Below are 23,254 nucleotides of genomic sequence, written 5' to 3' on the forward strand. Positions count from 1 at the left end.
GTGACAGTGCTGATAATGTTTTATTTTCAGATTTAAATGAAACCACATTTGAATGCTTTCAGAATTTCAAGTACCATGATGAGGATGTGAATGTTGATACTATGCTTGAACCAGATTTGGAGTTCTTTTCTTTTGATACTAATGTTCATGGTGCTGATTTCATTGATGAAAATGCTGAAGTTTTCCCTTGTGTTGAACAAGTTTGTAATGCTGATAAAGTTCTGAACAGGAGTAAAATGGGTTGTAAGAATTTACTTCGTGATGAAGACAAGAGGCATGGGTTATGTGATGACTTTTTCAGACCACAAATGGAAGTGTTTCAGGTAGATGTAAGCCTGAATGAGGAAGACTTAGCTGAGGATTTGCTTCAGCCAGAGGTATGCATTCTTTTCCATGAATGGGATGTTGAGAATGCGGAGGTTTTCAGTTTGATAAGAAAGGATAGTATGAGGTGTGATCAGCATAGTAAAGTATCACATCCGGATTGTAACATTTATGTCCCTTGTTTGCATCAGGTGGTTAGTAATGCCCCTCATTCTATTAATTTAAATGATGATAAGGCATGTGCTGATAAGAATTACAATGTTGAGAATGAATGTTTTATTTTTGAAGTTCAGCATGATGATGTCCTTGCAAATGGTAGAATTGATTGGGATAGTGAAGTGTATTGTAGCTTGTGGTAAGGCCTCTATGGTGAACTGTCTCGTGTTTTTTCTTGTGTTGAAGTAGTGTTTGATTACAAAGTTTAGAATCAGACAAGAGGTATGCACACCAGCTGCTATAGTGATGAGACAAAAGAGGTGGATTATAAAAGTTATGCTCAGTTGTTATTGAAAAGTGCCTTTGTTTGGATCATGGTATCAAGTGATGAGAATCGGATTTTTGACAGAGGTAAATGCTAAGATTGATTGAGCAGTTATAATCAGTTGTCAGCATGTTTGTATATTTTGTATAGTCACTTTGCTTTTAGTTGTGTGGTTTTCAATAAAGTGCCTTGTTGTTTGGGTAGAATAAGGAAGCCCTGTTTTTGAGATGAGAAGAGAAGAATGATCCGTCTTTTGGGGTGCTCTGCTTAACCATAGATTTCTGGATTCTTGTCTTGATCTTACAATCAACCATCCCCAGTCAGAGCCACTATTGGGACTCATTAAAATTAAGTCAATTTTGTAGGCCCATTTCAAAATTTTGCTTTGTATGTCAGAAAAGTACCTAAATGAGTCAGTTTGAAGGGCCTAGTTTGCGAGAGGGCAAAATGGAGCCAGTTGATTTTCAGAGGGTAAGGCTCGAGAATCAAGTCCTACACCTTTCATTTGGCCTATTCAGTGATGTGAAACTTTCAAAATTCAGTCTAGATAAGTTTATGAGGTACCCATTTTGAGGGGTGAGCTGAAAGTGCATTTTAGGCACAAATGCAGTTTTTATTGAGTAGCCTAATTTGAGCAATTATATCTTTTGCCCTGCTGATTGTCATGAATAATTTCACAATGGATTCAATTCTAGGCATAAATGTGAGTCAGCCTACAAAATTTCAAGTCCTAACCAATCCATTTGCTCAGTTTACCAAGTCAAATCCATTTGCAGTTTGTGTGTTTTGGCAAATCCCTGTTTCGACAGCTAGTCGGAGCCTTGTTTCGCATAAGTGTAAAAGTTGCCTCAGTAAGCGTCATGCCATAATGTTTGTTTCGAGCTAATGTTGGTATAAATGATGAGCTACATTTCAAATTTCAAGCCTCTGTCAATCCGTTTGATTGGTTTTCAAAAGGGTTCATTTAGCCATCATTTTCAGTCTTCCGTACTTCCAGTGCTATATCAGTTAATGTAGCCATTTTCATAAGCGCACCGTTTGCATCCTATCAGACTTTTGGCCAGACTGAGATTTCAAAGTTTTAATATGTACTTTAAGGTACCTATGTTTCAAATTTCAGGGCCTACGGAGGTCATTTGGTATTTCTGAGAAAGGCATCATGTGTTGCCAGAACATTGACTTCATCAGGTCCGCAATGTCGACAAAGCGAGTTGGGCTTTTTCAAAAATTAATATCTCTTTGCTTGTGACTCTTCTTGAGAACTCGTTTGGTAGATTTCATGCTTGCATATCAGAGTACACGCCTGTCAGATGGCAAGATCCAAAAAGGTGTTTTGACCACATTGAAAATTACGTCTTCGCGATTAAATGCGAAAATGTGGCGTAATCGCCTGAAAATTGCAAAATTCAGTCCGATGATCCGAAAATGATGCCGATCATTTCCAGAGGTATGGGTAAGGTTCTTGAAGCATTCTAAAGGTCAGTTGCATGAAAACGAAAAAAAAATTTAGTCGGACCCACTTTGGGGCCCGACCTGGCTCATGTCTGTGCATTATTTTAAGGCGAAATGGTCTTAATTCATGGTGATGCATATTAATACCTATAAGTGTATTTGGGAATTTGGTCAATTGAAGGCGTGATGGACTACTGTAGACTTGATCCTGGATCTTCGAGATGGAATATGTGATGCAATTGACAAGTGTTAAACCAAATTCAATTAAAGATAATAAAAGTTTGCCCAAAGGTGAGAATTTCCCATCTCTTATTTTAAGGCTGCTGAGAAATGCAAAATAGCAGTAATTGTCTTATTGGAGGATTTTATAACTCCAAAATGGCCGATGCTATAACTTTGTGCTTTTGTTAAAGCCAAAAGTAAAATGAATCCAAGCCTTAAAATATTCCCCCTATTTTTTAAGATGACACCCAAAGAACTTTCTGAATTCATTTACAGTATTGAGAACAAAAGATACCCTCACTCCTAGAATCAGCTTTACAAATCAGATGACAAAGTTAATCTTGAAGCTTGGTTGGATTCCCTGGAAGCACTTCGTTCAATTAATGGTGAAATATATATTAAAGAAGAAGGTGAAGTTGCTTATAGACATAGATTTATTTCTCGCATGCATCCTCTACTACCACAAAGCTTGAAATATGAAGACATTTCAATAAAGGGAAAAGAACATCTCTGCCTGGAGATCCATTTGTTGTTCTTGAGTGTTCCATGTTCAAAAACCGGTGCCAAGGTGGTTGGTTTATATGGAATAGGTGGCTGTGGCAAAACAACTTTGGGCATGAGCCTTTGCAACTTTTATTAGGAGATTTTTGAAGGAAGAGTGTTTCATGCTGAACTTCGAAGGAATGATGATCCCACAAAGAACATAAAATGAGCTCTTAAATATCTAACTGATGCAGATGAACAGTCTTTGGTCACATGGGGGTTTTTTAAAAAAACTTATAAAATGTAATTGCCATGTTATCGTAGAGTCCAACCTCCACCCCTGTTCGTGAAATCTAATTATGTAAAGCATGTGGAGGGTAGCTGCTAGTGAATGGTGGGAAAAGGTAAAGTGCTTCCAACTGAAATGCACTTGGTTTGCATTCCAATCCTCCTTCCTCCTTCCCTACTGCAATGTGATATGAAAAGGGGTTGCAGAAAGTGAAACAGCTGAAGCCCACAGTGCATACTCCTCCCCCACGTGAAACACCAAATGCGAACAGCAATCTCCTCCTTCTCCTGCGTGTTCAGTGAGGCATTGTTAGATCCCAACAAAGGAAAATTGACAGGTTGTGTGGTTGGATAGAGCATGGAAGCTCTCAGGCAATTGTAGTTTGGTAGGTGTATTGCAATTTGATAGATGTATTGCCAAAGATGAGACTCCCATTCAGCGTGGTAGAAGACAAGGCATTTCAAACCTTTAACCAAATGCAGATTAGCAATGTGTTGTGCAATGGTGTATGCCCAAACTCCATGACTTTGCTAACATCCTCCATGCACGTGGTTGAGAAGGCCATTGAAGTCCATGCAAATGAAAAAAATCTCCATGAAAGTCTTAGATAAAGCTCCGAAATGCATTTTTGGGCAAAACTGTATTATCCCACATTGACTGGGAAATGGTCTATTTTGGTGTTTATAACAAAGAATACACACATCTAATATGTCAAAGCCATTTGGGCTTTTGACGGATGGTGTTGTTGGGCACCCAAGGTGGGCCCACGTGCAGGCGTGGATCCCAAGGAGACAGAGGAGGTGACTGAGCAGCGACCAGGTGGACCCCACACAAGCATGCTTCCCAAGGCAAATAGGCAAATTTTGTAGAGAAAGGTCGGCTTAACCAGTGAGTAGGTTTGAGATGATCCGACGAAGCGCATTGATTCGTGGGCCGAACATGCACGCAATTTAAACCGTACAAAACAGAAAAAAGAGGTAAAGATTGTGCATGTTTTGGGAGATTGGACGATCTGTGTTGCTTTGCGAAGGAAATTTGCTCATTGGTTAAGGTCTGAAAAACAGCGAAAAGCACATGCAAAAATTGAGATGGTTAAAGACCCTACATGTTTGAAAGATCCAACGGCTCGCGCGACTTCGCTAAAGGAAGATATTCGTTGGATAAGCATTGTGAAATGGCGAAAGCCAGGTGGCGCACAGGTGGCAGGTCCAGTTAGCGGTCCAGTAGGCGGGCCCCGGTGAGGTGGTTGTCTGGTGGCACGTACGTGGCGCCCAGTGGCGATGACGTGGCTGACAAGTGGCAAAAGATGAGATGTCATACGAGGTGGAGCCCAGTGGTAGGGCGTCAGGGCACAAATGGAGCAAAAATTAAATTTAAAATTAGTTAAAGATATAGTTTCAACTATATTGAATAATTCAAAAATTTAAATGATGTGCACGCATGAGGAATTAATTCACTCAAGGCTCCAATTTTGGTCAAAATGGCAAGTATTATATGTTTCTGGAAAGCTCTCAGTGTGAAGAATCCAATTATGTAGTCAATTTTGACAAAGATCAGATATTTTGGGAGCAATTTTGATGGGAATGAATTTCAGTTAGAGAGGAGACACTTGGCAATTTCAGTTGCAGATTTGATTTTCTTCCCTCTCCTTCTTATTCCCAATTCTTCTCATTTTGTAAGGGTTCCAAAATTCATTTTGAGAATGGCTCCAGTTTTCATGGCTTCCAATTCTTAGTATTCTTCAAGATTGTACAGGGAAGTGCTTCTCTTTCAGTAATAGAGTATCTTCTTATTGTAGATGTTTTTGTTGCAGGTCATGTATGTGTAAGGTAGATACACAGTTTATTGGATTGTCTCTAAGCATTCTCTATTTTCAGTAAAGCTAGTCTTCAAGGGAGTCTGGGTTTGTCCTCTCAAAGTGGGAGTGTAAGGGTTGTTTTCAAGTACTCTTCAAGGAAGAGTTTAAATTCTATGAGCAATCATTATGGATTCATGATAATGTTTAGATATGTATGATCCTCTATCTGAATTTAGAATGTATTAATGTCAGGCATTAATACAGGGATATCTTCCTTAATAAATTGGATTTGCACAGAGGTGTTCATTTTCAGTTTGATGTATGACTCTATTGCCCTTAGATAAGGCACTGATCTTGCATATTTTGGGGTTTTCTCAGAGATTTAAAATCAAAAGGAATCAAAATATCTTTTCTTTGTTTTATGTTATGTGGAAGTGTTCCACTTGTCTCATGTTCAAGCATGTTGAGTTGTCAATGTAGATTTAGCCTATCTACAGTATCCTCCTTGTTTGAAACTTATATGAGATCTATCTGCTTCCTTGATGTTGTCATGGTGAGTAAATGAGTTTTGATTCAGAGCATCAAAGGGTGTCCCCCCCTAGGTCTAGCAGAACTTGAAGTGTAGGAGGATCATTAGGATCCTATGTTATGTTGTCCAAGCCCTGAAGTGTTTCATTGATTGAGATTGGCTATCTCATAGATAGTTTGCAAGTGTTCTTGGGTTATCACTTTTGGTGAACAACAGAGAGGAAGAGGCACACCCACCTAGGTTCAATGGAGTCTAAAGTGCAAAGGGATTTGGTCTTTGACCATCCCTATTTGTTCGCCAAGGTTGATTGGACTACTTGAGGATTTGGCAAGTCTTTTGGTTTTCCAATCTGTGGTTTTGGGCACCAACACCTCTTCCTGCCTTTCTCCGGGACAACATCAATCAATGCTTTGATAACTTGTGAAACCTTTTCAACAAACTTACTTGCCTTACCTTCTTGCTTCTATCTCTTCTTTCGGTTGAACTCAATTTCAACCTCTTGCTTCTTCTACTTAGCAGTGCCAAAGGTTTTTACAGTTTCATCTATTGGTGCATCAATTAGCATTTGTGCATAAGCATCAAGAATCTATGCATCAACTTCATAACCCATTTCCTCAATCCAAATCTTTTGGGGCCTAACAACTTCCATCAAAGTTTCATCTTTCTTGACCATGAAGCATATCTCAGTTGAATACTTCTCAACACTGTGCTTGGGAACCTGTTTGGACTCATTAAAATTGAGTCAAGTTTTGAGGCCCAATTCAAATTTTTGCTTTGTATTTCCAAATGAGTCAGTTTGAATGACCTAGTCAAAGAGAGGGTAAAGTGGAGCCAGTTGATTTTCAAGGGGTGAGGCTTGGGATTCATGTCCTACACCTTTCATTTGGCCTATGCAATGATGTGCAACTTTCAGAATTTAGTTTGGATAAGTTTAGGAGGTACCCATTTTGAGGGGTGAGCTGAAAGTGCATTCTAGGCACAAATGCAGATTTTATTGTGTGGCCTACTTTGAGCAATTATATCTTTTGCCCTATTGATCATCATGAATAAATTAAAAATAGATTAAATTATATGCATAAATGTGAGTCAACCTACAAATTTTCAAGTCTTAACGAATCCATTTGCCCAGTTTTTGAAGATCAATCCGTTTGCAGTTTCTATGTTTTGGCAAGTCCCTATTTCAACAGCTAGTCGGAGCCATGTTTTGCACAAGTGTAAAAGTTGCCTCAATCAGTGTTATGACATAATGTTTGCTCTGGGTTAATGCTGGTATAAATGATGAGCTATGTTTCCAGTTTCAGGCTCCTACTAATCTGTTTAGTCGGTTTGCAAAAGGGTTCATTGAGCCATCATTTCCAATTATCCGTACTTTCAGTGCTATATCAGTTAAAGTAGCTGTTTTTATGAGTGTGCCATTTGCATCCAGTTAGGCTTTTGATCAAACTGAGATTTCCAAGTTTTAATATGTACTTCAAGGTACCTATGTTTCAAATTTGAGGGCCTACGGAGGTCATTTGATATTTTTGAGAAAGGCATCATGTGTTGCCAGAACATTGACTTCATCAGGTCCGCAGTGTCGACAAATCCAGTTGGCCCTTTTCGCCAATTAATATCTCTTCGTTCGGGACTCATCTTGAGAAATCATCTAGTAGATTTCATTCTTTCATATCAGAGTACTTGCCTGTCAGATGGCATGGTCCAGAAAGGTGTTTTGACCACTTTGAAAATTACGTCTTCGCGATTAAATGCGAAAATGTGGCGTAATTGCCTGAAGGTTGCAAAATTAAGTCTGATGATCCGAAAATGATGTCGATCATTTCCAGAGGTGTTTTTAAGGTTCCTAAAGCATTTCAAAGGTTAGTCGCTTGAAAATAAAAAAATTTTTTAGTCGGACCCACTTTGGGGCCCGACCTAGCTTATGCTTATGCATTAATTTTTTGTGGCGAACTGTTCTTATTTCATGGCAATGCATCTTCCCATGCCTTGGTCTTCACATCACCAACATCATTCTTCAAATGCTTTGACTTCTTTCAGCGAATGTAATGGCATGCAATCTCCCAGGGATAGATATATATAAGTATACAAATTCTCTATTGGAGAGGTTTGAAGGAAAATGGAGAAATGTTTCGGAACCAAAGCTTATTGAAGCATGGAGCGGTGCAAGTGCAAGCATGAAATGCTCTCCTATATCATGGATCAAATTTGAGTGTGCTAGAGTGAGGAGAGTATTTGAATAAAGTTTAAAATTCTGCAACAGCAGACTGGTAGCCTCCTCTTGCGTGACACTTGAAGTGGTAATGGTATTCAAAACCAAAACTCCATCTCTGCACTATGGAAGTAAGAGAGCAGCATTTGAATCTTCCAAGTAAATGTTTCAATAGTCCTCATTCCCTCACATGGCATGTAGTATGTTTTTTAAAATGCAAAAAAAATTTAAACAAAAGCATCTCCCATTCCTTCCTCCACGTGATGGGTAAGTTTGCAGAGCATGCCAATGTAGAGTTTGGGAAGCCACAAGAAATTTGTTAAAGATGTTGACCTTATTTAGAATGAAAGGGATGGTATATCAAAAAGGATCTTGCAACAATATCACGAATGCCTTCTACAGGAAAATGGGATAGATTTTAATAAGCTTCATAGGGTACACTATAAATGTTTTACCAATGAAGCCCCTGTGTGTGGCGAAAATGAGGAATAGGCGCCATTAAAAGTTGCAGAGAAACCTCCAAAAATGTAGTTATAGGCAGAATAACATTATCCCACATTCATTGGGAAATGGTTCATTTTGATATTTATATGTAAATCTCCACCAATGCATAATGTCAAAGCCATCAAGGCTTTTGATGGACGGTGCCCGATGGTACCCAAAGTGGACCCCATGCATGTGGGCATGGATCCCAATGTGACCAAGGTGGCAACTAAGCGGCGACCAAGCAGACCCCACGCAGGAACACTTCCCGAGGCAAGAGGGCAAATTTTGCAGAGAAAGGTCGACTTAACCAGCGAGCAAGTTTGGAGAGGATCGACGGTCAGCGTGACTTCGCAAAGGCGAGATGCACGAAGGATAAGGGCCGCGAAATGGCGAAAGGCTCAGACCAAAAATGAAGCAAAAACAAAGTGGTAAAGATCGAGCAAGTCCGAGTTGATCCGACGGTCCGCACGGTTTCGTGAGGCAAAGATGCACGAACGTTAGAGGCCGCAAAATGGTGAAAGGCGAAATGCGAAATGGCGAAATCCAAGTGGCGCATAGGTGGCAGGTCCAGTCAGAGGTCCAGCATGCAGGTCTCATCCTGATGGTGCCTAGGTGGCAATGATGTGGCGCACAGATGGCGATAGGTGAACAGACAAGTGGCGGTGATGTGGCATACACATGGCGATGATGAGGTGTCATCCCAGGTGGCGTCCAGTCAACCCTATCAACCAATCAGGTCCCGCCATGTGGTAAGGCGTCAGGGCACAACAAGAGCCAAAAATCAAAGTTAAATCAGGTTTATTATATAGTTGAGACTATATGAATAATTCAAAAATTTAAATGATTGTGCACATGTGAATGATTAATTCGCCCAGGGCTGTATTTTTGGCCAAAATATAAAGTATTATATGTTTCCGGAAAGCCCACAAAGTGAAGAATCTAATTAGATAGTTAATTTTAACAAATATGAGATATTTAGAGATAATTTTCCATGGGAAAGAAGAAGGTAAAGAATTTTAGTTAGAGAAAATAGACACTTGGCAATGTCAGTTGCAAATCTGATCTTTCCCTCCTCTTCTTATTCTCAATTCTTCTCATTTTGTAAGGGTTCCAAAAATTTGGAGAAGTGCTCTAGATTTGATGGCTTCCATTTTCTGAATATTTTGACCCAAGTTCGTAAATGCTTTTGTTTGGTTTCAGGGTACAAAGGATTTGAGTGCAGCATTCAAGATGTGTTTTCTAGTTGCAGGCTTTACTTGTGTCAAGCATGAGTAATTTCCCACCATATTGTCTCTATGTATGCATTTCAGTATTATGAATTCAATCCTCAAGGAGGATGAAATTTGTCAATTTCAAGGAAGTTGTTTGATTGTTTGTGGGTATCCTTCAATGAAGGTTTTAAATTATGTAATCAATCATGAATAATGGAATGTGTCCCAAATTTGATAATGTTGTGAATGGATCTGAGTAATGCATTAATATAAGGTGTTAATGCAGGGATATTCTATAAGGAAAAAAAATTTGCAACTGTGATTGACATAATTGTAATTCTGTGTGAGACTTTGCTGCCCAATGAACAAGGCACTAGTCTTGCAAGTTTGGGGATGTTTTCAGATACACATTTTAAATGAAAATCTAATTTCCCTTCATGTTTAGGGGTGTGAGTTCCATTCTTTCAAAGCTCTATTCCATCTTATTGTTTGTACAGATCTAGCCAATCTGTAGTGTTCCCTAACCTATTGAGCTTGTGAAATGATCTATCTGCTTAATGTTGATGCAGTTATGTGTCAATAATTGTTGTATTTAATGCATAAAAAGGGTGTCCCCCCTAGGTCTAGCAGAACCTGAAGTGCAGGAGGATCAATTAGGGTCCTATGTTATGTTGTCCAAGCCTTGATGTGTTTTGTAGACTGAAATTGGCCATTTCATAGAAGGATTGCAGGTGTTCTTGGGTTAACCAGTTTTGGTGAACAACAGAACCCTCATCCTATAATTTTAGGCTTTTGAAATGATTTAAAATAACCCCATACTTTGTCATCTATCTGACTACCTAATATAGCAATAGACTATTTTAATTGCTTCTCTATCGGGATATCAAATGCCCATTTTCTCTTACCAAAAAGGGCAGTCTCATTGATGAAAAATAGCATTAAATAGACAATTAGGTTACCGTACCAGAAAGTTCCTTTCTTTTCTCCTTTAATGTTTCCTAGGTTAATCAATAATGCATCCAACATCCAACCACATAGATCTAACTTCTCATTCTCCCTCATCATTTTATGAGCTGCATAAATGCAGGAGCTAGAAATGGAATTCAGTTGGTTTGATTGAGTTACCTTATAACCAATGACCATGCTACCGAATCTGATATCTGTGTTGGTGATAGTACTAATCCTCATTGATGGTGTGTCTAATGTTGCATCGGTAATCTTGTTAACTTGATCATTTGAAACTTTCTTCTCTGAACGTTGTCCAACCTGCGGTAAACCAATGATTGCCTTGATGGCCTCCTTCATAATCTTATATGGTCTCTCCAAACAGATAAACTCTCCATGCACTCTTCTCAAAACATACCTAACAATTTCATCTTCAAATTCTGTAATATCCAGAATGTTACTAAACCCTAGATCAACAATATGCTGGTATTTAGGTTTAATCTTTCCAGAATTTCCCATTAACTCATTCATGTTCATGCTCTTGATATCAGTCATTCCCAAATCCTCAATATGTAAGTGAATATAGGCTCTTACATCTTCAACATACATGACTCCTTCCAGGACACGGGAAAAAGCTCCAACCGAATCATCTAGGGTAGCAACATGCAGATATCTCTTGAAAATCAGCCTGGGATAGTCCTTGACCTCAACAACAGTCAGATTTGCAGCAAAGATAGGTACAGATGATGATCCTGCTTCCATGATTCAAGATAAATACCTGTGAATCGCTGCCAGTAAAAAATCCAAAAGACCTCTTCCAATCACTAGTCAAATCCCTCGAGATGATATCAATTACTCAAAATTGCCTTAGACTTATTCTGAATCGCTCTGAATGCAAAGTGATCAGAAATGAAGTGAATCTGACCTTTTATACTCCAATAAAAACCTTAATTCGACATTGATATTAATGACTTCTGGTGGAAGATACCGGATCTCGATAAAACATCTCCATGTCGAATAAGCATCTCCAATGTCTAGAACATCTTCTAGAACCTCTTCCTGGGGCATAAGCAGTATTATTATGAATTTTTCCTACCCCTAAGGTATCTACCTTAGCTACCGCATGAGCTTCCTGCCCGTGCAGGAGCAACCTCTTCTGTTGGTTGAGTAACTAGAGTATTCCCATCTATAGATTGATCTTCTAACTTCCTGACCCATCTCTCGGTATGATCTTGCCATATTTCATTAACCTTTTCTTTATCTTTCTCATTTGATCCTCCATTACCAACAGGTGGATTTTTGCTTCTACATAATTTAGCAATATGTCCAACCTCATTACATGCATAACATGTAACATTGTTCTTTTAAATTGCTTTGCTAAAACTGGTATAATTGCTTGACCTGCACTCATTAGCCATATGTCCAAATTTTCCACATGCATAACATTTAAGATTCATTATGCAATCTTATGTCTTATGTCCATACTTATTACATTTAGAACATTGACCGGGAGCAAAATTAGGGTTCTGATTTGCTCTATTTCTATAGTGCCTAGCCATGTGACCAAATTTATTACAAACAAAGTATCTACCATTAAATTTATAAGCATTAAACTTCCTTACTGGTGCCTTATAGTTTTGATCTTCATTTGCAATATCGGAACTCTATCCTTCTTCAAATCCAAGTCCACTAGAATCTTGCCTTTGTCTCTTCAATAACTAATCTAGTTGTCCTAAACTAATTTTGAATTTCTCTTTATACTCACTTGCAATAATCAGATCATCTCTCATAATTATCATTAGCTCTCAAGCTCTTGTTCATTACTATGGGATTATACTAAATCAGCTCTCAACATATCATTCTCATGAACCGACCTACCACATTCTTCAAATTTGTTCTTCAAAGATACAGCAAGATTTTCTTCTTTTTTCTTCCGGTCTTCAATCTCCTTACACATTCTCATAGTTATAGATTGCATTTTATTTCTCATGATCATGTTATCCTGACTAGCTTCTGACACCATTCCTTAAGTGCATCTTTCTCTTCATCATCCTAATTTTGCAAAAGTTCCTTCCTCCTAGCTTGAACAGATGACAGCCTCTCCTATAGGACAAGAATTAATTCCTGAGCAGAATTCAATTCTCGTAGCTTCAAGTTCTTCATCCTTTCAGCATCATAATCTTCAAGTGCCACCTCAAGTTGCTTTTCCAAACTCATATCCATGCATTCCATATTCAGGATCTTGATCAAGCTGTTAAACTTCCTCTGAGGCACAAGGCTCTAATACCAATTGTTGGTATCCAAGAACACTGAGAGGTGGGTTTAATTAGTGTTCTACTGAAATGATCAATTTTAACCTTATTAAAATATGCATACACCAACCGGTATATCGGTACATATAGAATTGAAAGAAGTAAAGAAACCAATAAGCCAATCACATAAATGAATACCATAACACACATAGTTATACGTGGAAAACCTCAAAGAGGAAAAACATATCATTTCCCTTTATCTATGATGGTCTGACTTATTTCCATCTGGTGTGGTATCAAAATTGTAGTGTCTTATGCATTTAATGATGAGCTTGTTGCATTGCATTGCTAAAGCAAATTTGTCTACCTTGACGATGCCACTTTCTATCATTTCTCTTGTGCATCATGTTGTCCTAGTGTTGGAAAGAGGACTTTGAAATTTCATGTTGACGTGCCCAAGGTTTGTGTCACCTAAGTTACCCCAATGTGATGCAATCTTTGACTTGATGATGACACTCTTTGAGTCCTCCTTGATAAGCTCTTGTCACAATCCTACCATTACGCACCTGAGATTATAAATATACTAACCTAATCGTCTCTTATATATATTTTTATCAAACATAGTGATCAAAATAAATGTAAATTTGTTGCCACTAGACAAACAATGTTGTCACCTCTATATGAATTCACTTTCTTTCTTTTGATTCTAATAAGATATTCTGTTAGAATTCTCTGATACCAATTGTTGGAATGCTATGATACCAATTGTTAAAATGAACCTAAGGAAAAATGAGAGGGGGGGCTAAATTAGTTTTCCACAAGTTAGATAATTATTGTAGATTATAAACCTTCTACTAGAGAAAAATGAGAATGACACAGTGAAAGATAAATCATGAGAGTACACAACACACAACACCAATAGTTTGACATGGACAACTCAGTAAAGGGAAAAATCACGGTGGGAAACCCTACCCACAATTAGGTAATACTTCTATAGTAGTATGTGAAAATATTATAATGGGGATTTCAGTTGCAATCAGGCCAGCCTCCTAGAGGACACTCCTCAAAACAAAAGGGAATTCCTACTAACTTACATAATCATCGGACTACAATTCAGAGGAAATGAACTGTGGAAGTAGCATCTCCTAATGCTTTGTTACAATTTTGGTTAAGAACACTTATTTGCCCTGCAACACCAAACTCTCCTCAACACTTCGCTAAATGATGTATCCTTGTTTGCACATTTACCTCTCTCTGATAATCTAGACAAAATACCTTACCCAAAATTACATAAGCATATCACCTATATATATAAATCATCAACCTTGATAACAAGGTCGACTAAACCCTTAACCCTCAACTCATAATTACAAAAATTACATCACACAATACAAAGATCGACCACCAAACAAATATTATGATTTACATTACATAGCATGGACCTAATTCAATTTCTCAAAAAATTACATGATGCAGAGATTCTTAGAGTAGATCCAAATCACCTAGTTGTCTTTGTTTCTCTCACCAACCCTCTAACTCCTCAAGCCCATCTAATGGAACTTGGTAAGGGTTCTGCTAGTTAGACCTTCAAGGCCTAATCTAATTTGGCTTGCCTCCAAGTTATAGCCACAAGTTTTTTCCTACAACAATTCCTATTGAGGATTCCACCCCAATCCCTATCACACCTTCCCAATGCTCCAACAAACCTCTGCAAAGGATCTTTGATTTCAAACTAGTTCCAAGAGTGTAGAAAGAAGTTATGGCGTCTTTGATGAATTTGATGGGTTTGATCACCTTTAAACCCATCACTAATCCTTTCCAAGATTTCTTTGGCTATACCGGCTCCAAACAGGCCTGATCCAATTAGCCCTCCTATTATGTTTTTAGGGCTTAGTTTCAAATTTTCCCACACAAGGCCACAAATAAATTACATTTATGGGCACCCTTTTGAGATTTACCTATAATATTTCAAATGCCATTCAGGTTCTCTGTACACATGGGGTTTCCAATACTGTCCTATTTTCAAGGGTTTTAGGCCTATCCAGGTGACTTGCAAACATGGCTTTGGAAAGCTTCACTAGTCAAAATATATGAAAAAACCATTCAAGGATTCTTTAAGGGTGTTCAAAATTTTCTCCAACCATATGTCAAGTTTGGCTCTACCAATCTAGGTATGCTCTGAAAACGCACATCTTTTGTTGTCCTAGTCTCACCAACTCCTAACTGTGAGCCTAGGGTATCATTGTAAAATCACCACAAAGGCCTGAAAAACAAAAAAACTGACACTAAACATATTTATAGACCCTAACCTATAATTCCACATGATTTCAACTAGTGCCATCAGTGGATGCTCAGGCTAGAGCCATTTCTTGCTTAAACACTAGCTTACAAGGGTTTTGCACCTAGTCACAAAGAATGGTTTGAACCTCTTCAACCAGACACAATCAAACTTTACAATCTACCTTGTTGGAAAGTATATTCACCAAGCTCTCATGCCCTGCCATTAGATTCTTCTGACAGGTCCATACTGGACCGTACAACACAACAAAAACAAAGAAAACAATCAAAAAATGGTGTCAAACAAGATTTTTCCTTACAACCAAAACTTGCTTTGAATTCCAAGATCTTCCAACCCATAAAATGATGTTGTTTTTTGGAATTAAACACATGATTCAGTTGGTTAGAACCAACTTCTTCACTGACAATCAACAAAAATGCAACTTTTTGCAATGTTGCAAATGTTGCTTAGCAACTTTACATCTTTTTTCATCCTAACGATGCAACTTTGCAGTGTACCAAAAGGCTCCAAAGGCCTTCTATGCACTCTAGGAGACCTAAAAAACAATACATTGCACCCTATTACATAATGACCCTATTCTAGAGTAGTGCACCTATGAACATTATCAACATTACAACTTGCTAGGATATCAACATCCTAAACACAACAAAAACTTGGACAACTCAACCATGACTACATTAAGTCCCAAATGGTTGGTCCACTTATTACAACATGAAATAAAACATAGAAGACTTAAAACAAACCAAAATTCTGAATGGAGTGGTAGGTGCCCTACACTATACTCCCCTGGGACAAAGAACTCAAGTCCCTTGAGTTAAGAGGTTTTCAATTTCCACACCATGATGAAGTATATCTGATTCTGACATCCGCATAGCATCTGATTCAGGTAACCCTGCCCACTTTACAAGATAATGTTTGTATACCCCTTTCCTTGTCTTCTTTACTACCTTGGTGTCCAAGATACTTTCCAACTTGACCGATTGGCTTGGTGGCAAATCTCTCACCCAATCTTCAGTACCCTATGATGAGGTGTCCAATTGATGTGTTTGTGATTCTCCCTTATATGGATAGAGATCACATACATTAAAGATAGGAGAAATACCCAAGGTGGGAGGGAGTTCAACTTCATATGCATTCTGACCATATTTATGCACCACCTTGAGAGGCCCAATCTTCTTCATCAATAGCTTAGTAGGCTGCCCTTTTGGAAGTCTCTCTTTCCTTAGGTATGCTAGGACCAAATCTCCAATCTTAAATTGCACATTCCTTCTTGTTTTATCAGCATTCATCTTATACTGCTCGAACTTTTGTTGTAAGGTTTGTCTTACCTTATCATGCACTTCTTTGATTCCTTTTGCAAAATTCTCACCTTGTGCACTCTTAGGTGTCATAGTACTGAGATCTTTGATCTCTAGTATGCCACTAGGATGAAAAACATACACTATTTCAAAGGGACTTTTACCTGTACTTCGGTTAATTGAGTCATTGTATGCATATTCTTCCTAGCTAAGTACCAAATCCCAAGTTTGTCCATGTTGTTTGGTGAGGCATCTTAATAGATTACCCAAGGATATATTGACTACCTCTGTCTAACCATCTGATTGAGGATGGTAGGTAGATGAAAAATATAATTTTATGCCCAACTTTCTCCAAAGTGTCCTCCAAAAGTGGCTTAAGAACTTTACATCCCTATCATTGACTATGCTGATTGGAAGGCCATGAATTCTAACTATCTCTTTGAAGAAGAGTCCTACAATATAGGTGGCATCATTGGTTGTTTTTTAAGGTATAAAATATGCCATTTTGCTAAACCTATCAACCACTACATACACATTGTCAAATCCCATTGGAGTTCTTGGTAAGCCTAACATAAAATCCAGACTTAAACATTTCCAAGGCCTCTGAGGTATGACCAAAGGTTGGTACAGACCTGTATTACTTGATGAACCTTTTTCTCTTTGGCAAATTGCACATTGTTCTACAAACCTTCTCACTTCTAATTGCAACTTGGGCCAATGGTAAAACCTACTAACCTTCTCCATAGTTTTATTTATGCCAAAATGACCTCCTAGACCTCCTTGATGCTTTACTTGAATAATGTTTTGTCTCATAGAACATTGGGGAATGCAAAGGAGGTGTCCCTTGAATAGAAAACCCTCTTGTATCATATACTCTGAATAAGAAACATGTGAGATGTTAGAAAGATCAGAACAAACAACATATATCTCTGCAAAGTCTTTATCATCCTTGTAGAGGTCTTTTAACTCAGTCAATCCCACACTTTGCATTTGTATCTCCTACATAGTCATGACTCTCCTACTTAATGCATCAGCTACCTTGTTTGCAGTGCCCTTTTTGTGCTTGATAGTGAAGGTGTAAGATTGTAAGTATTCAACCCACTTTATGTGTCATTGATTCAATTTCTCTTGCCCATTAAGGAAACTAAGGGCATGGTTGTCAGTGTAAATTACAAACTCTTTGGGTAGCAAGTAATTACACCACTTATTCAATGCTTGCACCATGGCATACAACTCCAAATCATATGTGGAGTATCTTTTCTTGGCTTCATTCAATTTTTTTGAAAAGAATTCTATGGGATGACCTTCTTGACTCAAAACAACCCTTATTGCCCTTTGGCTAGCATCACACTCTATTATAAACAACTGACTGAAATCGGGCAATCTAAGAGTTAGAAACTCTTCTATCTTATCTTTCAACAATTCAAATCCCTTATTGGCTTCCTTTGTCCACTTAAATTGACATTTAATCCCTCCTTTAATGGTATTAAGTATAGGAGCACAAACATGGTTAAAGTTTCTCACGAACTTCCTATAGAAAGATGTCATTCCATGAAAACTTCTAACATCACTTATGCCCCCTAGGTATAGGCCAATTAAGTATTGCTTCTACTTTACTTGGATCCATCTTCAAACAACCTTGTGAAATGACAAAACCAAGGTAAACTAACTCTATTTTCAAGAACTCACATTTTTCAAGGTTAATTTTGAGTTGAGCCCCCTTCAACTTCTTCAAGACCATCTCCACATGCTTAAGATGTTCCTCCTTGCACCTGTCGAAGACCAAAATGTCATCAAGGTACACAATAAAAAATTTACCAATAAACCCAACTAAGACTTCATTCATGAGCCTTTGAAAGGTACTAGGTGCATTGGTGAGGCCAAAAGGCATCACCGACCACTCATATAGGCTTGCATTAGTTCTAAATTTTGTCTCCCATTCATCACCAGGTCTGATTCTTATTTGATGATAACCAGATTTCAAGTCCATATTTGTGAAGTAGCATGCTCCACCTAGATTGCCCAATAGGTCCTCTATCCTTGGCATGGGAAACCGGTATCTTATGGTGGTCTTATTAATTTCTCTTGAGTCAGTGCACATCCTCCATTTTCCACCTTTTTTAGGCACTAGAATAGTGGGAACAACACAAGGACTCAAACTCTTTTCAAAAACCCTTTGTCTAGGATTTCTTGCACTTGTTTGGCAATCTCTTCATTTTGGCTAGGTGTCATTTTATAAGAATCTTTGTTAGGTAGATTTGCCCCTGGTATCAAGTCTATTTGATGATTTACATCCCTCATTGGAGGCAAAGAATTAGGCATATCATCTCTTATAATTTTTGCATATTGCTTTAATAAAACTTACACTTCTTGAGGCACTTCACTCATTGGATTTGCCTTCGCTTCATCTTTAGGCTTTAGCAGTGTACCATAGCTCTGATTACCTTCTTGTTCTACACTTTAAGGAACTCTTTTCCACTCAACAACATAACACTTGACCCTAATTGTTTTTCCTCCTTTAGATCAGGTAATGGATCCATTTGATACTTCTTAACATTCTTGGTGATGAGGTAACTATTCGTTTCTCCATCATGATAGGCTTTCACATCATATTGCCACGGACGGCCTAAGAGCAGATGATAGGAACCCATATGAAATATGTCACAGTCTCTGTATTCACCAATTTCAAAGTCCACCCATGCTTGTTCATAAACTAAGACATGTTGACCCCGATTGAGCCATGATACCTTATAGGGAGTGAGATGAGGCAATCTATTTAGTTTGAGCTTATCCACCATTTCAGTTGAGGCAATATTCTCTATGGAACCTGAATCTACAATCACCTTACAAATTTTGCCATGTGACTTACAAGTGGTCCTAAATAGACTTTTCCTCTGTGGTGACTCTTGAGCTTGGGGTATCTTTAACATTGTTCTTCTCATCATCAATTTTTCTCCATCTATCACTGGCCATGCCTTATTGATTGGAGAGGTCTCACTTTGAGTATCCTCATTTTGCACTAACTGAGTCCTTCTTTCACCCACGTATGAGCTTGTTGAACTTGAGGCCTTTCCCAGGCATCTGCTCATGGTATGTCCAAATTGGTTGCAGTGGTAACACCTACCAGTGAAGACTATATTTCCTCTCCTTGAGCTTCCCAACCTGCCTCTAAAATTGCTCCTTCCTCTAAAGGATCCTCTATATGTTCCTCTTTGAGAGTCCTCACTTCCTTCTTGGTTTTGATGCTCTTCATTTCTTGGAGCCCTCTGCCCTCCACCAAAGGTTCCTCTACCCCTAAAATTCTTACTACCTATATGCTTCTGATTTTTCTCACTTCTCCTTTTGATCTTTTCCTTTGCCCTTAATGCCAACCAAAAACACTTGTGTATAGTGTCTGGTGTGAGGATGCTTATTTCATCTTGTATGTTTTGCCTAAGACCATTCATGTATCTATCCAGTTTCTCCACTTCTTTCTCATGTTTCCTAGCCCTAAAACTTAGTTTGTGGAATTCCTTAGTGTATGCATTGATATCTAATTCCCTTTGTTTCAAATTTGTAGTCTCTTATGGATTTGAACTTCATAATCTCCTGGTAGGAATTGAGCTTTCATCCTTATCTTCATATGCTCCCATGAAGTTATCTTTTTCTTACCTACTTGTATCATTTCTTCTTGCATCATATTCCACCAAACTAGCACTGATCCCCTCAATCCTTACTTGGCTAAATTTACTCTTTTCTCCTCTAATACCTCCTTATAATCAAAATGATTATTCAATGCTTCTATCCAATCTAATAACTACTCTCCATTGAGATTTCCTCCATAGGTGGATAATCCATCCAAATTATCCTTGGAGATGGATTTGACTACATCTAAGAATATTTTCTAGTCTTGAGGCATTTCTACTATTGTCTAGTCCTCCTCATCTTCCACTTCTTCATCTATCTCATCTCCCCATTTTGTCTTAACCTTCCCCTTCTCCTTCTTAGCATCTCGGGTCCCTTTAGTTCCTTCCTGATCCTTAAATCCTTCTAACATCACTATCACCATCTGCCAGATGGCTTCTAGGGTCATTTCCTTTGGAGGCATTGACCTTTCTTATGATTCCTTAATGTCTGACATACACCAATGTTTCAAAAAGGGTGGCTCTGATAACCCTCTGATGTAGAGATTCTTGGAGTAGATCCAAATCACCTAGTTGTCTTTATTGCTCTCACCAACCCTCTTACTCCTCAAGCCCATCCAATGGAAATTGGTAAGGGTTCTACTAGTTAGACCTTCAAGGCCTAATCCAATTTGGCTTGCCTCCAAGGTATAGCCACAAGTTTTTTCCTAAAAAACTTCCTATTGAGGATTCCACCCCAATCACTATCGCACCTTCCCAATGCTCCAACAAACCTCTGCAAAGGATCTTTGATCTCAAATTGGTTCCAAGAGTGTAGAATGGAGTTACATAGTGTCTTTGATGACTTTTAGGGGTTTGATCACCTTTAAACCCATCACTAAGCCTTTCCAAGATTTCTTTGGCTATACCAACTCCGAATAGGCCCAGTCCAATTAGCCCTCCTATTATAGTTTTCAGGGCTTAGATTCAAATTTTCCCACACAAGGCCACAAATAAATTAAATTTATGGGAACCCTTTTGAGATTTACATACAATATTTCAAATTCCATTTGGTTTCTTAGTACACATGGGGTTTCCAATACTGTCCTATTTTTAAGGGTTTTAGGCCTATCCAGGTGACTTGCAAACATGGCTTTGGAAAGCTTCACCAGTCAAAACATCTGCAAAAACCATTCAAGTATTATTTATGGGAATTCAAAGGGGTCTCCAACCATATGTCAACTTTGGCTCTACCAATCCAGGTGTGCTTTGAAAACGCACATCTTTTGTTGTCCTAGTCTCACCAACTCCTAGTTGTGAGCCTAGGATATGATTGTAAAATTGCCACAAAGGCCTGCAAAACCAAAATACCTACAATAAACATATTTACATACCCTAACCTAATATTCCACATTATTTCAACCAGTGCCATTAGTGGATGCTCAGCTAGAGCCATTTCTTGCTTAAACCCTAGCTTACAAGGGTTTTGCACCTAGTCACAGAGAATGGTTTGAACCTCTACAACCAGACACAATAAAACTTTACAATATACCTTGTTGGAAAGTAGATTTACCAATCTCTCATGCCCTGCAATTAGATTCTGCTGACAAGTCCGTACTGGACTATGCAACACAACAAAAACAAAGAAAACATTCAAAAACGGTGTCAAACAAGATTTTTCCTTACAACCAAAACTTGCTTTGCATTCCAAGATCTTCCAACCCATACAATGATGTTGTTTTTTGGCTTTAAACACATGATTCAGTTGGTTAGAACCAACTTCTTCACTGCCAATCAACAAAAATGCAACTTTTTGCAATGTTGCAAATGTTGCTTAGTACCTTTACATCTTTTTTCATCCTAAGGATGCAACTTTGCACTCAAGTGTACTACAAGGCTCCAAAGGCCCTCTATGCAATCTAGGAGACCTAAAAACAATACGTTGCACCCTATTACATAATGACCCTATTCTAGAGTAGTGCACCTATGAACATCATCAACATTACAACATGCTAGGATGTCAACATCCTGAACACAACAAAAGCTTGGACAACTCAACCATGACTACATTAAGTCCCAAATGGTTCATCCACTTATTACAACATGAAAGACAACATAGAATACTTAAAACAAACCAAAATTCTGAATGGAGTGGTAGGTTCCCTACACCATTACATCCACCGGAAATCTCGCCAAGGTCAATTGCAACATGTTACACCAACTAGGAAAAACCCTCAGTCAATAACACAAAATATCCTACCGAACCAAAATAGGATCACCAAATCTTCAGTTTAGCCAATGAAAAGCTACCAAATGATTAGGACATGATCAAAAACACCTTTATCACATTAAGAACCATTTCTAGAAGCCGCATCAAAATTGCTTAACCATTTCATCAAATATCACCAACTGAGACCAAGAACATCAACTAGCACTCTAGAACATAAACAATAGCTTCTGGAACACCAAATCATGAACCAACTAAATATGACATACATATAATAATCATGAATATCCTTCCAAAACCACATCCAACAATCTGAACATACCAGAAAGAATCTCTAATAACCTCAACCAAAACCATGCCCAACCAGAGCAGGTCAGCAACCAACCAGAGCAGTGTTGAAAACCAACTAGAATAGTGTTGACATCAATGACAACACATAATCAATTCTTGCATATTTCCAACAATCTCCCCCTTTGGCATTTATGGCAACACTGAATGTGAAAAACATCCAAGTGCCAAGGAATGCTAACAATCTAAAAGAAACTCTCTCCCAAGATAACATCAAAAGAACTAACTGATATCTCCCCCATACTAGAATATGTTTTTATATTTTTCACATGGACATCTCTCCCCCTTTGAAATAAATGACAAATAGTTGATGCCAAAGTATTGAACCAATTAGCTGACCACTCCCCCTAAGTAGCAGCATCATCTCATCAACCTGAATCAAAAGATATTTTTGATAAGCTCACCAGATTGATGCATCTCTACATCTCTAAGTCTCTTCTAGAGGGGTGGTGACCCCCAATTAATTTTTGAGATATTCAAAAGTATCTTTAGGAAATGATTTTGTTAGAATATTTGCAACATGTTCCTGATTGGGAACATCTACCAATTTGACTTCCTTTCCTTCAACCTTTTCTTTCAAGAAATTATATCTTATAAATATGAGTTTTGATTTGAAATGAAATACCAGATTTTTTGACATATCAATAGTACTTGTATTATCACAATAAATAAGAATAGGCTCATCATAAATTACCCTTATATCCTTCAACATTTGCTTCATCCATAAGATCTGAGTACAATTTGTTGCAGTAGCTACATATTCACCTTCAACAGTAGATAATGAAGTGCATGATTATTTTTT

The sequence above is a fragment of the Cryptomeria japonica genome, chromosome 6 (assembly GCF_030272615.1).
Source record: "Cryptomeria japonica chromosome 6, Sugi_1.0, whole genome shotgun sequence".
NCBI lineage: Eukaryota > Viridiplantae > Streptophyta > Pinopsida > Cupressales > Cupressaceae > Cryptomeria > Cryptomeria japonica.